Raw genomic sequence first — 13,341 nt, 5'->3', positions numbered from 1 at the left:
GTCCAAGCGAAGCACGAGGGAAACAGGACACGGTAAAGAACACACAGGACGGGCGCTTACTGAGGACTACAGTTTAATGGAAAGAAAATCCGCATCTTATAGTTGGCAATGACAACACCGCTCTGACACCACGTGAACGTCCTCCAAAAACAAAAAAGCAAAAACAAAACAAAAACAGAATAAAACAGTCTAACCACTTGCGTAAAACCAGAAAACATGGGTTATCTACAGAACTACGAACCGAAGTTTATCTCACATGTTTTTTGAAGGTAAGCGTCCTCCACTTCTATTAGACGTATCGAAGGGTGGCTGACACACGTGTCTTCTTCCTGTTTTATCGAGGAAGCCTCAACCATTTACCTTGCCTTCTAGTGCTTGTGAGCGAACAAGACCTGCGTCGCCTCAAAAAGCAGCGAACATCCATTACAACCTTTGCAATGCATCGCCAAGTATGTGTACGGCGTGCTTTTAAAGGAGCTCAGGTGCTCTCTGAGACGTACATTCAGGCAGCGCCCCGTCTGTCCAATGTACGAAGCACCACATGAGAAGGGCACGCGGTATACCACCCCCGACTGACACTCAACGAACTTCTTCCAATGATTCACGCCACAGCCGTTTTTTGCTCTTGTTTCTTTTTCCATCACTTTTTTGCCAATGGCTGCACGCACCCAACCCTGTTTTTTGCTGAAAACAGCACACGTACACCACATTTGCCGCGAACTTTTTAGGGGCGAAGCTTCTTAGGGTGTGGGTCGTTCCCTCCTCTGTAGTAGTATGCATGTAGCCAGCTCTAGTTTAAGGAATTGCTCACTAGATGGCGTTTCACGTATTTCTTAGAGCTCTAGTTTAATGAATTGCTCACTAGATGGCGTTTCATGTATTTCTTAGGCAGTGTATTTCTTAGGCAGTGTAAGCAATGCGAGTTAGAGGCGAAAATGGAAATAATGATGGCTGTCCAGAATAAGCTCATGGTAAGAATCGCCGAGCTGGAGATTGCGTTGGCGACAGAGCGGGAAAAAACGATGGCTATGGGGGAAAGGCTTAAGTCAGCCGAGGAGGGGTTAGCAAAGGTAGTCAGGGTGAACAAAGAAGCAAGCGACAGCGGGAACAGCGGGGCATCGACCCCCACAGTGGTAGACTCGAAGGGGGAAACAGGTTTGGAAAAGACAGGTGCAAGGGTCACAGGACCCAGCTTCCGCGAAGTAGTTTTGGGAAGGGGAGGGGACAAAGCAGCAGTGGCACGCGCTAGTAACCGAGGCAGTGGCCAGGTGCGGGACGGTCCAGCAGAAGAGTCGGAGCACGTGATAATCGCCGGGGACTCGAATTTAGTTAGATGCGAAGAAGCAGTCAAGGAAAGGGTGAGAGGCGACAAACGAGTTTTAATAGGGAAGTTCCCGGGACATAGGCTGGGATCAGTGATGAGACAAGCTAGCGCAAAACTCGCAACTAAGGCTAATGGACGTAACCTCGTGATAATCGCGGGAGGTCTAAACGACGTCTTGAATGAAGAATCAGCCGAACTAGCGACCACATTGGCGAAAGGGGTCGAGGACATGCGCGCCATTTCCTCTCAGATGCAGATAGTGGTATGCACAATACCGGAAGTACCAGTGAGAAATATCAACTTGCAAAGAGCGGTTGTCGACGCAAACAAAGAGATATGGCAAATTAGTCGAGAGAAGGGCTTCGAGGTAGTGGATATAAACAGGGAGGTGCACAGGTGGGGCGGTTTCCAAAGAGACAGAATTCACTTCGATAAGAGGCTTGGTCATGAGGTGGCCTGGCGACTGGCAGGACGCGCAGTAGCTTTTTTGGGGGGCACGCGGGCCATTCGGTGCCCACGGTAGCTTGTAATGAGGCAAACAACCAGGGGGACTCTTTGACAGGCAGTATAGCGAAAAACCAGAGAAAAGGTAAAAGAAGGGAGAAGGCGCGTGTTGCAATTAGTTACATAAACATGCAGGGTGGCAGAAAAAAGGCAAAATGGTTAGAGATTGAGGAGCAGTTAAGCAAGGAACAGATAGGTGTTTATGCGGTTACAGAAACACACCTTAGAGACTTGGAAGAGCCACCACATATTGACAATTATATTTGCGAAGGATGTAACAGGATCACCTCAGAAAGGAGAGGTGGGGGTGTTGCAATGCTAATTTATAGCAGAACAAAATTGGATAGAGTGAAACAAACGTGTTCAGAGCACATGTGGGTTTCGGGCACAGTAGGTGGAAAGAAAACGTGGCTAGGTGTAGCTTACTTGTGGACAGGCAATAACTGCAGAGAAAAGAATCTGGAGATAGTGAAATGCATAAGCACCGATATTAAAGAATTTGGTCATGATGCGGAAATAATCCTTCTAGGGGACATGAACGCTCACATTCATTACCTTGACGGATATTCAGACACCAATGGCAAGTTATTGCTAGATCTCTGCGAGCAACGTAGTCTTGAGATAGTTAACGTGGGGCCTAAGTGTGAGGGGCAGATCACGTGGGAAGTCGGAAACCGGCAATCGAGGATTGATTATTGTCTCATGACAGAAGGAATATATGACAAACTTAGAGAGATGAGAATAGACGAGGAAGGCATTAACAGCTTGGGTAGTGATCATAAACGCATAACATTACAAATGGGATATAAAACTGAAAATAAGAACATAGAATCAAAGTTTGGCAGCTTGTATCTAAATGACAAACAAATAACAAATATAGCCGCAAGAGTCGAGGAAAAAGTAGACGAACTACCAGGCAAAGACAGGAAGTATAGTGAGCTGCTACATGTAATCACGAAAGAAATGGAAAAAGAGAAGAAAACTATTTGTTGGAAACGAAAGAGAAAGCCAAAAAGTTGGTGGAACAAAGAAATGCGAGAGGCGATCGAGAAGCGACGTGAGGCATCACGGGAGCACAGACAAGCAAAAAAGGAGAAGCGACCACAGGGCGAAGTCAACCAAATACGGGAAATATATTTAGAGCAAAAATCCATTGTGCAGAAATTAGTCGAGGCAAAAATTAAAGGTGAAAGTGAACGCTGGATGACAGAGATTCGCGAAAAGAAGAAGGCCGCGACTAGGATATTTTGGAGCCACCTAAAAGCGCTGGGTAGGAAGTCTTTCACAATACAACAATATATGGTAGATGAAGGAGGAAATCAATTGGAAGGGTATGAAGCGCTAGCTTACATCCGAAAGATAACAGCCGATTCGTTTAAAAAGGTCGCCCCGGAGATTCCCCCAGTGAGTAAAAGTACGCAAAGGAGTGCAACCGACGAAGATGTAGTACTAGAGAATTTCAATTGGAAGAAGGCCGAAGGAAAAATTCCTAAGCGCACTACTCCGGGCTTAGATGGGGTTCCCGTCAGCCTCATTAACGAACTCGGACATAAAACTAAAGAAGCACGGCTGAAAGCCGTAGAAAAGTGCTTACAGGAGAGGGAAATACCAGACAGCTGGCGAAAAAGTAGAATGAACTTAATCTATAAAGGCAAGGGAGAAAAGGATAACATTCGCTCGTATAGACCGCTAACCATTACATCGGTGCTATACAGGTTGGCGATGCACGCAGTAAAATTAAAAATAGAAGCGTGGGTAGAACAAAATGATATTTTGGGAGAACTTCAGAATGGATTTCGAATTGACAGGCGGTTAGACGATAATCTGTTTGTTCTTACCCAGTGTATAGAAATATCGAAAATAGAAAACAGGCCCTTATACGCAGCTTATCTAGATATTACCGGGGCGTATGACAACGTTAATCAGGAAATTTTGTGGGATATACTGAAAGAAGTGGGCATAGGTGACGACTGTATACAGCTTTTGAGGGAAATATACCGAGAAAATACAGTTTGTATACAATGGGAAGGAATAAGTAGCAAGGACAGCGTTGAAATTAGCAAGGGGCTGAGACAGGGATGTCCTTTGTCCCCGCTGTTATTAATGCTGTACATGGTGAGGATGGAAATAGCGCTAGAAGGTAGCAAAATTGGATGTAATTTGTCGCACAAACAGGTCGGCACGATGGTTGAGCAGAAGCTTCCAGGTCTATTTTATGCTGATGATATTGTCTTCTTTGCGGACAGTCAAGATGATATACAGCGACTGGCAGATATATGCGGAAGGGAATGTGAGGCTCTAGGACTAGGATTTAGTGCAACAACATGTGGATTGATGGTATTCAATGATCACGAAGACCATGTGGTCTTTATACAGGGCCAAAAAATACCGAGGGTAAGCGAGTACAAGTACCTCGGAGTATGGGTAAATGAGGGGGATAGTTATATGGAGGTACAAGAGAAAGCATCGGTAGCAAAGGGAAAGAGGAATGCTTCAATTATGAAGCACAGAGCTTTATGGGGATACAATAGGTACGAGGTGCTTCGAGGGCTGTGGAAGGGTGTGATGGTCCCGGGGCTTACATTTGGGAACTCAGTAGTGTGCATGAAGTCAGAGGTACAATCAGGAATGGATGTAAATCAAAGGACGGTGGGCCGCCTCGCGTTGGGCGCTCACGGGAAGACGACAAATGAGGCTGTAAAGGGCGATATGGGATGGACAGGCTTTGAAGTGAGGGAAGCTCAGAGCAAAATGAGATTCGAAGAGAGGCTGAGGAAAATGAAGAACAGTAGATGGGCAGAGAAGGTTTTCAGGTATTTGTATAGAAAAAGCGTTGACACGCAGTGGAGAAAAAGAACTAGGAGGCTCACCAGTAAATATACGGCTAGCAGTGCGGGCGATATGGCAACAAGGAGCATTAAGCGGAAGGTCAGAGAGGCGGAGAGGACTTATTGGATGGCAGCGATGGAAAAGAAGCCGGCTCTGAGTAACTACCGAAAGGGAAAAAGCGAAATAAGGAGGGAAAGGTTTTATGATAATTCAAGGGGAAGCGCTTTACTGTTTGAAGCAAGGTCGGGCTGCCTTAGAACGCGTAGTTATAAAGCGAGATTCAGTAACGAAGAAGAACAATGTACATGCTGCGGTGGAACTAAGGAAACGATGGAACATGTACTGATTGAATGTGGCGATATTCACCCAGGTATACGTGTGGGCACGAGTCTACATGAAGCCTTGGGTTTTAGGGACAACAATGGAAAGCTGCACACGTCCGCGATAGAAATAAGTAAGAGACGGTTAGAGAAAAGTAGAGATAAAGAACAAAAATAAATAATGGTGGAAAAATAAGGTCATTCTGCCTTAAGAGGCAGAGAGATGGACCGTGAATTTATATTTTTTTGGTATAATAACATAGATTTAATCAATGTAGATAATGTATTAGGCCAACATGAAACCAGGAAGCTTTTTTTTTTCCCTTCGAGCCTGGTGGCAGACATGTCACCGCCCCGTTTTAAAGGGGACGCTCATAGCATCCATCCATCCATCCAGGACTAGGATCTCTATGACTAGGATTTAGTGTACCAAAATGTGGATTGATGGTATTCAATGACCCTTGTGATCAGGCGGTGTCAATACAGGGCCAAGAAATACCGAGGGTGAGCGAATACAAGTACCTCGGAGTATGGATAAATGAGGGTGACAGGTACATGGAGGTACAGGAAAAAGCCTCAGCAGCAAAAGGAAAGAGGAATGCTGCAATAATGAAGCACAGAACATTGTGAGGATACAATAGGTACGAGGTGCTTCGAGGTCTGTGGAAAGGTGTAATGGTTCCGGGGCTTACTTTTGGGAACTCAGTGGTGTGCATGAGGGCAGAGGTGCAATCGGGAATGGATATAAATCAAAGGACTGTGGGACGCCTCGCGTTGGGTGCTCACGGGAAGACGACAAATGAGGTTGTAAAGGGCGATTAGGGATGGGCAGGTTTTGAGGCGAGGGAGGCTCAGAGCAAAATAAGGTTCGAAGAAAGGCTAAGCAATATGAAGGAGAGTAGATGGGCAGCGAAGGTGTTCCGTTATTTGTATAGGAAGAGCGTGGACACACAGTGGAGAAAAAAGAACTAGGAGGCTCACTAGTAAATATACGGCTGGTAGTGTAAGCAGTATGTCAACAAAAAGCGTTAAGCGAAAAGTCAGAGAGGCGGAGAGGATTTACTGGATGGCAGCTATGGAGAAAAAACCGGCCTTGAGTAACTACCGAAAGGGCAAAAATGAAATAAGGAGGGAGGCATTTTACGACAATTCAATGGGAAGCGCTTTACTGTTTGAAGCGAGATCGGGTTGCCTTAGAACGGGTAGTTATAAAGCGAGATTCAGTAAAGAAGAACAATGCACGTGCCGCGGGGAAGATCGGGAAACGGCGGAGCATGTTCTGATTGAATGTGGTGACATCCACCCAGGTGCACGTTTGGGCACGAGCCTACATGACGCCTTGGGTTTTAGAGACAATGGAAAGCTGAACACACCCGCGATCGAAATAAGTAAGAGAGGGTTAGAGTATTGGTGGCAGAAAACTAGAGAGAAAGGACAAAAATAAATATTGGGAAAAAAAATAAGGACATTCTGCCGTAAAGGGCACAGAACGGAGCTGAAAACTTAAGTTTTTTTTTCTGGAGTAAAATAGTTTTAATTGAAGTAAAGACACTAGGCCAACGCTAAGAAAAAAAAGAGTAAAGGTTGTTATTTATTTTTTTCGAGCCTTGTGGCACACTTGTCACCGCCCCGTTATAAAGGGGACGCTCATAGCATCCATCCATCCATCCAGAGTTGCTGTTTAAAGATGACAGCTGGCGCTTGTATAATGTGAATGGCGCATGTCATTGGATGCCTGAATGTGTGGTTGAAGGAAAGGAAGAAGGCACTATTTTTTGCAGCCCTTGCGGGAGCACGGCTCAGCGCCTTATAGGGGTGGGGGTAAGGGGGGATAAAAGAAAAGTAGAAAGGAATAAGAAAGGAAGTGATAGGATGTCGACAGGCGCGACGAATATAGAAGAGGACAGGAAAGATTGGGTAGCCGGTCGCAAGAGTTCAGGGACGGGACCACGATTCAGCCAGGGGCACGATACACGTCGGTGACGAGGCGGCGAAGGCCCCGTCGATGAGAGGGGCACGGCATGGCGGTCGAGGCAGGCGTCACGGGGCGTCGATCAGCGAGAGGCACGAGGAGAGACCCAGGGCGTCGCGGACGATGCGACCGTTCTTCATGAAATCCTGGGAGAGACTCCCTGGATGCCTGCGATCGTAAAAGGCGCTCGCTCTTGGCGCGCTTTCTGTTTCGCTCGGAGTCGCCGGATGGAGGCAGACGAGGCGCTCGCTCTTGGCGCACTTTCTCTTACGCTCGGGAGCGGACACTTTCCCTGCATTTCACCGATCACAAAGCGGTGATAATGAAGGGACCACGTAAACCAGGAGTACAATAAAAGTTTCATGTTTAATATATACACGGTGTTTCAAACTCTTTATATGATGTACTGGGCGAATTTTACGGAAGAGTTTCACGGTTAACCGATGATTCCCTCCGGAGCTTCGCCCCACTCATCATCATTCACCCCGTGGATATGCTGTGATTTTTAAAGACGATAGTCTTTCTTGGGATACTTAAACGGAAAAATTTTGGTCTGTCTTTCTGTTTGTCGGCACGTCCCTCGATTCAGCCACTCGGCCAAAGTTGAACCACTTGCCCAAGGGCCAGCCATCTTGAACGGCTGACTAGATTCATACTTGTGTACATTGTCGATTAAAAAGCAAACATTACGCACTTCTGAGGAGACACATCACTAGGTAAGTATTAGGCGGTGTGTTCTTTAATAGAAAATGCATACATACGTAATTCTAAAGACCCTAGTTTCTTAAGCTGCGCTGAAAATGCGACTGCGCTGAAACTTGCCTTCCTCCGTGCCCTCTGCACGAGCTCATTGTTGTGTTTCAGTTTCGGTTCTGTAATGCACTGTACGAATGCCATGGTGTGCTGCTCTGGCATTCCTGTTTTACCCAGACGACGTGTAAATAAAAGAGTGTGTGGAGAATACTCATTGAGTGCGGACGTTTCTTCTGCTTCAGCGCTTGGCGCCAAACCGCGTGTTCGGGCTGGCTGGCGTCCCCGCCGGTCGCGTTGGTCACCGCCGGTCTTCGCCTACTGCTGCGCCGGGACTACCAGCCCGCAACACAGCAGTCATGTTTCCCGACGTATTGCCAGATGACGTCCATATATCGCATGCAGCGCCTCTTCTATCGTCTTCAGACGACATTTGCGGCGAAGCACGCAGATACGCGGCCAATATTTAACCGGTGTGACACTCCGGTTCAAATATGGAATAAACACAAACTTGTCGGTCACCTTCTGTCGCTCAATGACATGCGCACCACCAGACAGCTCCAATTTTATCTTGCGCAAAATTCTCCTTGACGCCGAAACTAGAACTTCATTCGGAAACCCGGCTTCACGCAGCCAGTTCACCTGCCTAACGAAACTGCGCTCTACTTGGTGAAAGCATGATTTAGTGACAGCCGCGTAAAGACAATTAGAGGATATACCACTTTTTACCAAACGCGAATGAGCCGACGAAAACTGCAACAGCGATTTTATGGTTCTGGGCGAGTAAATCCAACAAACATGGTCTGGAGCGAAGGTTAAATCCAAATCCAAAAACTGAAGAAAATTGTTCTGAGGGACCTCACGTATGAACTTCAAACCAAGACCCCGCTCCTTAAAAACCTTCAGTACATCTAAGTGAAGTTCCGGGCAGACCACAAGAGAGAGAGAGAGAGAAATACCTTTATTTATCCCATCTTAACCCATTAAGGCCCAAGCAAAAACTATTTGTTGAATTTAATTGAAGTTTCGCGCACTTATCAAACTACAGTAGACAACAACATCTGGCAATTTTCATAGAGTTAGATCTTTTCCTTTAGAAGTTATGATACTGTACTTTAGAAAGTACGCTGGGCTCTTGCGATAGCAATGCAAGCTGGCTCGGCACAAGAATAGGAAGCATGCTTAGCCCTTGCCATACTAATACCAAAGTTGTTTTGGCACAAGCAACTTGTCGCAGCAGCGACGCATCATGCAAAGCGTTGCACCATACTTTTCGCAGCATCATTCCCATTTATCACAGACAGTGCACTTCCACCGTTTTTCAATCTTCTTTTGAAATGCCCATATGGATGACGGGGACTGGCAGGCACATTGGACACGGAAGACCTCTTGATAGTTTTATTGTGTACAAGGCACAGATGGTGTCTTGCAAGTAGGCAGGTGAATGAACGCAGTCGACGCATAGACGGTCTGCTAACCTCCAGTAGGTTGGCAGATCCTCTATGCATTCAGTGCAGCAATGTTGATGATCTGTGTAAATAGAGATTTCCATCACTTTTTCCCACAAATGAAAATTCTGTATTTATACGCAGCTTGAACGTGGAGGTGAATCTCTCCCATGCCAATATTTCTCTAGCTGCTGACGTTGTTTCGTGATGGCACTACGTTTTTCTTTTGAGCTGATGATCAACTGCTTACAGAGCGTAGTACCTCGACTGTGTCATAGTTCATCGCCATAGCAACTATGCTATTCTCTTTGCCCTTTACGAAAAGAAACTCGTTTCTCGGATCAAAACAGAAACAGTCTTCCCGATTTCTTTCGTTCCATCAGGCAGAAGGCATTCATTCGCACAGCTGCCTTCCCCCTCCTCCTCAGCCATTTCGGAGTGACAATTACTGCACTAAGAGGCTCTCGAATATCCCTGCCGGCATCTGTTGCAGTCTCCCGAGTCTCAAATGACTGTAAAAACGGCATTCTTCCGAAGAAAACACCTGGTTCGATCTCTGAGGCAACCTACAACGCAATACCCATGTAAGCTCTCACAAAGGCCCAGTGTACTACGAAAAGTACACCAACGTTTGATTACCCCTCAGACCAAAACTGTGCACTACAGCTGATTCTTGCGCTTCGCCGCGATTATATTGTTCTTTCTGAAGCACAATCAATCTGTTTTTTAATATATAAAGTGTGAAACCTTAAATTAATTGAGAAAACGTAGTAGTCGTCACATGCGTTCGACGGGCACTCGTTTTCCAAAAGTTTAACAACTCGTAGCACAGAAAAAATCGACCTGAGTCAATATGTTCGATTAGGAGTGTCTTGCTGCAACCTTTAGCGTCAAAAATGCTAATACGAAAAATAAGAATAATGGATAGTGTATTTTCTATTCCAAAAAAATTAAGTGTACTTTGTAAAGTACGCTGGGCGCTAATGGGTTAAGGGAAAGGGGCTGCGAGATGAAGGCGAGGGATCCTACTCGCGGTAGGCCTCCTCTACCACCTCAGCCCACCTCAGGATAGCCTCCTGAAGACCACAAGAAAATCATCCACATAACGAAAAATTATTGGATCCTCCCCTTTCAGATAATGATGTATCAACCTGCCAACGTGGCTCAAGAAGATGTCGACATTAATCTATACCAACCCTCCCAGTACTCTACGTAAGCGCAGATAAATGTTTGTGTCTGCCTTCGGTTCCGCCGCTGTGTGATTTTTCAGTTGTTAGCGGCCTTTCTGGTGTCTTGACTGCTCCCCTGTGTCCGTGTTTGCACGCCCTGTTTTTATAAAGGGCCCCTAACAGCCTCTGAAAATACACCAAAATACAAAAACAACGAGCTCGTTTTCTTCTCTTGGCGTTTCTTGTGTTTTGGTGCACTTCGTGATGCCAGAACAGTGATTGACGTTACATGATCAGGGTACTCTCGTATATAGACTCTTGACTGGCTCATATACGAAAAATAACAGTTGTGAATTGTCTCCCATAGTGCTTTGCTATGCAGCCACCCACCCGCTCTTGCTTCTCTTGCACGACTATCGTGCGCGACTAACTAATTTCGCTCCACTTTGTGCGTTTGCGACCGCGCATGTAGAGATAACAGACTGTAGCCGACAAGCGCCAAATCATGATAGGTTACACGCTTAGTGCTGACATTGTACGTGTGCTTTATGAACAAATAAGTGGCGAGGAGATGTCCTCTGTAAGAAGGGTATTGAAGGCGAGAACGAAACCAATGGAAAATGCGCCGGATTATATGATTCTTCCAACGGACGCACTCTTTACAGCGGAGACGATACAGCTTTCCAGGAAAAATAGGAGCCCGCTTCGATGGTTCTTTTTATATTTTTTTATTGCGTTAGCAGTTGTATGGACACTCAGGACAGGTTTTCACCGTCGCCGTCACCTTCCGTATAAACTCTAAATCGATAACATCGCTCCGCGCATTGTATGTTCTACCCGCGAGTAAAAGCTCGCGAGCGTTGGCAAGGAACATGGCTAAAACAGAGATGAAACAAGCTGGCCAACTCCGTCACACGGAATAACATGAACCCGCGTGCAAGGCCTGCCGTCGATTGCTCCTCAAGCAGAAGGAAACGCCCCGCCCGTCATTTGCTGGGCGAAGGAGGAGGAAGGGATGTCTGGGGAGAGGGACCGCGTAACTCGAGCACCAACTGTGAATTTTGACTATAAGGGCGCGGTTGAGAGCGCTGGCACGCGCTCTATTTCGGCAGATATCCTCCAGCGAACGGCTCGTATAACTTCTATGCGCTGTGAGCGCTGTGAGCGCTGTGACCTCACTGCTTCGCGCTCGGACCACTGATACGACAAACTGACCGAAAACCGCTTCTCTCAAGGGAACGGCCGTATTGCCATACACCAGCGTTTTGTAGACTTATGCGAGATCGGAGCAAAAAGAGTTAGCGGCTAGCCCTCCTCCAAGTAACATTACGGCGTGTACTTATCGCAACCACTGCTTCCCCCCCCCCCCCCCCCCCCCCCGCGCCGCGCCGCCGCCGGCCCGATGAACCCCGCGCCGTTCACGCGCCGCCGCCGGTGATTTTGGGTCCGGCGCTCACGTCTACTCCCACCTAGACTCAACGGCCATTAGCTTTAATGAGCAGTTCTAAGTACGAAAATCGGGCACCTGCATAGGCTCGTCCGTAGCTCCTGTGTTAGATCACATCTCCTTATCAGCTCTTGACACGCGCTTGGCTCCAGAACTAGAAAGAAAAAAAAAACTTTGTTATGACTAAGGCCTACAGATATGTGGATGACTACCTGGTCATCTTAAATTGCGAAGGTAGCGCTGTTTCGGATCCAGTTGTTTCAGATATACAGCAGGCATTTGACAATACAGGGGGAGGGGTTCTGTTCACTAGGGAAATGGAATAGGGCAACATCATTCACGAGGGTAGCGATGCGGGCTTGTTCGTCTGTCATGGTTCTTGGATGTGGGCGCAAAAAGACACGTACGAAGGGAAGGACACACACACTGGTGCTACTGACAACAAAAAACTTTTATTTTAAATCACCAAGCCTCCTCATATACCTATTTTCACACACGACATTCACGTGACCACTAGCATATAACATGAAAAACCAGCAGTACAATCAACAACATGACAGGTGAGACTGTTTGGCGTAGCGCACACCCACAAGGACAAAAGAAGGACACACACACACACAGCGCTAACTTTCAACTAATGGTTTTATTTCTGATCACACGTGTCCTTTTTATACAGCAACAGGCAATCGATAAAACCAAGAAAAAACATGTAATAGTACAGCATTGACCGCGTGCACGTCATCACTGATCACATCTGCACCCACCTTCTTCAAAGTGACAATTCAAGATACCTCTTTTCTTTATCGGACAAACCCAAAGAAGGCGCACTCACGCATTTTTCTTTCGCTTTTTCAATTTCAAATGCCTCGATTATTTCCCGGGTTGTTTTGTCTCGAGCCCTATATAGAATACGAGTGCTCTCAAACTCTGGAACGCAACCACACCTTTGGCAGTGAATGCCCAAGTGGCCAGACACAGCTTTGTTGACATTATACCAGTGTTCTCTGAGTCTCTGGTTTACACACCTTCCGGTTTGGCCAACATAGACGCGTTCACACGTGAGAGGAATAGAATACACTACTCTTTCACTGCAATTTAGAAACTTTTCGCGGTGCTTGATCATGCACTCGCGCGTCTCTTTGCTGTCCGCATTAACCTTTTTGCATATCCTTTGCAGACGTTCGGGAGCCGAAAAAACTACGTCCGCACCGGACTTTCTCGCTATCCTGCGCAAATTATGTGATATGGCGTGCATGTAGGGCACCACCGCAACCTTGGTTGCCTTAGTGGCGGCGGTCTGATTACTGGTTTTCGCTCTTCCTTTTTTTCTGATATTTTCGGCGACGGCGGTTAACAGGCGCAGGGGATAGCCAGAATCAATTAAACGTTTAGCCTGGGCCCACATGCTCGCTTCAAGCTTGTGCCGGCACGATTTCATCAGTGAACTCTGAAAACATGAACTTATAACAGCTCGCTTTACCAACTTTGAGTGCGCAGATGTAAACGAAAGTACAGGCCTATTTCCTCGCGGTTCATAACCCCAACACACACCTGTTGACGAAAAGTACAACCCGAGGT

Source organism: Rhipicephalus sanguineus, chromosome 3, assembly GCF_013339695.2.
Source record: "Rhipicephalus sanguineus isolate Rsan-2018 chromosome 3, BIME_Rsan_1.4, whole genome shotgun sequence".
In the NCBI taxonomy this organism is placed as follows: domain Eukaryota; kingdom Metazoa; phylum Arthropoda; class Arachnida; order Ixodida; family Ixodidae; genus Rhipicephalus; species Rhipicephalus sanguineus.
The sequence above is the reverse complement of the archived record's forward strand: the minus strand, read 5'-3'. Positions refer to the sequence as shown.